The sequence below is a fragment of the Penaeus monodon genome, chromosome 42 (assembly GCF_015228065.2).
Source record: "Penaeus monodon isolate SGIC_2016 chromosome 42, NSTDA_Pmon_1, whole genome shotgun sequence".
NCBI classification, from domain to species: domain Eukaryota; kingdom Metazoa; phylum Arthropoda; class Malacostraca; order Decapoda; family Penaeidae; genus Penaeus; species Penaeus monodon.
This window is the reverse complement of record NC_051427.1, coordinates 13,936,439-13,938,938: the sequence shown is the minus strand read 5'-3', so window position 1 is coordinate 13,938,938 and position 2,500 is coordinate 13,936,439. Positions and strand designations below refer to the sequence as shown.

General features: G+C 49.6%; 1 protein-coding gene across 1 annotated transcript in view; it reads right to left on the bottom strand.

Moving 5' to 3' along the window:
* LOC119598931 (nephrin-like) overlaps positions 1 to 1,590 on the bottom strand; it is a gene marked incomplete at both ends in the record, with an annotated part of 14,433 nt that extends 12,843 nt beyond the window's left edge. The window contains 1 exon segment of the mRNA XM_037948642.1: positions 1,455 to 1,590.
* Between the last annotated feature and the right edge of the window lie 910 nt (positions 1,591 to 2,500).

Below are 2,500 nucleotides of genomic sequence, written 5' to 3'. Positions count from 1 at the left end.
GGTATGGAAAAAAGCGGTGGGGGAGGGGGAGGGTGGTGGCGACGGAGGGAGAGGGGGTAATGAGAAGTAAGGGGGAGAGGGACAGAGGGAGGGAGAGAGGGGAGAGGAAAGGGGGGGGAGGCGGGAGGGAAGATGGTGGGAGAGTGGAAAACGGTGGGGAAAGGAAAGGGGAAGGAAAGGAAGGAGAAGGAAGAGGAGGAGGAGGAGGAGGAGGAGGAGGAGGAGGAGGAGGAGGAGGAGGAGGAGGAGGAGGAGGAGTGGAGGAGGAGGAGAAGGAAAAAAAAAGAGAAAGAGGCAAGAGAAAAGCAGAAAGGGGGCAGAGAAGGGAATGAAAGGGGGGGAGGGGGAGGAGGGGTTGGAAGGAGTGTATCTTTGACAGCACTGGGCGTATATTTCTGTAGCAGACAAACACGAAAATAACTCACGCGCACGCATACGCACATATGAGACATGCATGAACACACACATACAGAGAAAATGTGAACACACGGTCATGTATACAGATATACATGCACATACACATATACACACACACACACACACACACACACACAAACACACTCTCTCTCTCTCTCTCTCTCTCTCTCTCTCTCTCTCTCTCTCTCTCTCTCTCTCTCTCCCTCCCTCTCTCTCTCTCTCTCTTCCACCCTGTACCATTTTAAGTTCCCATTCTCACCCTTGCCTTCACACTTACAAAAGACATCTTATACTCCGACCACAAAGCCGATTCTCACCCTTACGCCATCCTCGACCCTTTCCGCCCCACACTGAGGAAAAAAGCGGGGGGAGGGGAGGGAGTGGGGGAGGAAAAGAGGGAGAGGGGAGAGGAAGGGGGAGAGGGCGGTCCTTCCAATAGCGTGGGAGGGAGGGAGGGAGGGAGGGGAGGGAAAGGGGGGAGGGGAGGGAAAGGGGGAGAGAGGGGAGGGGCGGGAAAAGGGGGAGAGGGAGGGAAAGGAGAGGAGAGGGAGAGGGGGAGGAGAGGGGGGGGGAAAGGGGGGAGACGAGAGGGAGAGGAGAGGGAGAGGGGGAGGGAAAGAGGGGAGAGGAGAGGGAGAGGAGGAGGGAAAGAGGGGAGAGGGGCGGAAAAGGAGGGAGAGGGGAGGTCATGACCCCCCCCCACCTTCTCCCCTTCCTTTCTCTCTTCTTGAAATACACTTCTTGCAATTCTTCTAAAAATGTTGGGGAGGGGGAGGGGGTAATTTAAGAGTTAGTGTGGGGAAGTTGGGGGTCGGGGGGGAGGGAGGGAGGTGGAGAGAAGATGAAAGGAGGGGAGAAGGAAGGCAGAGAGAGGGTAGAAGAATGGCAGGTGGAGAAGAAGAATAAGAATAATAAGAAAATAATAATAAAATAAATAAATAAATTAATTAATTAAAAAATAACAATAAAAAAAATCGAAAAAAAGGTCTTTAGGTGAAGCCAAGACTCCAAAACCAGGTGTCAGGTGACCGACCCACCTGGGCGTGCGGGCGTGATTAGGGGCGGTCCAGGTGAGCTCAGGGGCGGGGTTGCCATGAGCAGAGCAGGTGAGGGAGGCGTGGTCACCTTCGCTCACTATCACCGAGTCCGTCACTTTCAAATTTTCCGGCCCGTCTGGAAGAATTGCCTTCGTTGAAATAGATTTCGTTGTCTGATTATTCGTGTTTATATCTTTATCACTGGTTATATCATAATTATCATTTTATTAATATTATTATTATCATCATTATCAATATTATCATTATCATCATCATCATTATTATTACTATTACTATCATTACTAATGTTATCATTATCATCATTGTTGCTGTTGCCTTCATCCTCATTATAATTATAATTATCATTATTATCATCATTATGCTATATATATATTATTGTATACATTGTGGCTTTGTGTTTGTTTGTGGAAGGACAAAGTTTATTTTACTTTTTTTTTCTTTTTTTTTGTTGCTAGCTCCCCTTCTCACCCTCCTTGCTTTCTTGTTCTCCGTCTCCTTCTCCCTTTTCCTCTCCTTTCCATCTCCCTCTATCTCATTTTCTCCCCCTTCCTCTCCCTTTCGCCATCCCTCTGCCTTCTTTCTCCCACTTGCTCTCCATCTCCCCTTCCCTCTCCTCTCCCTCTCCCTCTGCTTCGATCTCTCACTCTCCTCTCCATCCCCCTCTTCCTCAATTTCACTCTCCCTTCCCCCTCCCTCCTCCCCCCTTCCCCTCTCCTCACTCCACACGGAATATCAGTCACAGTTACACGCAGCAAGTAACATCACAGTTAGTAGCAATGTGCGACTCAGGACAGGCGGTTGTTAAGATGAGGGTGACTGTGTGACTGATTATGTGACTGACTGGGTGACTGTCTGTGTGATTATGAGGCTGACTGTGATTGTGACTGTGTGATTGGTTGTGACTGTGAGACTGCGTGACGCATTTGTGTGACTGTAGTGGGTGTCGACAGTGTGTTTCATCTACCCTTTGTCTGTCCCTTCCTTCCTCTTCTCCCTTCGCCTCCCTCTCTTTTTGCCTCTCACTT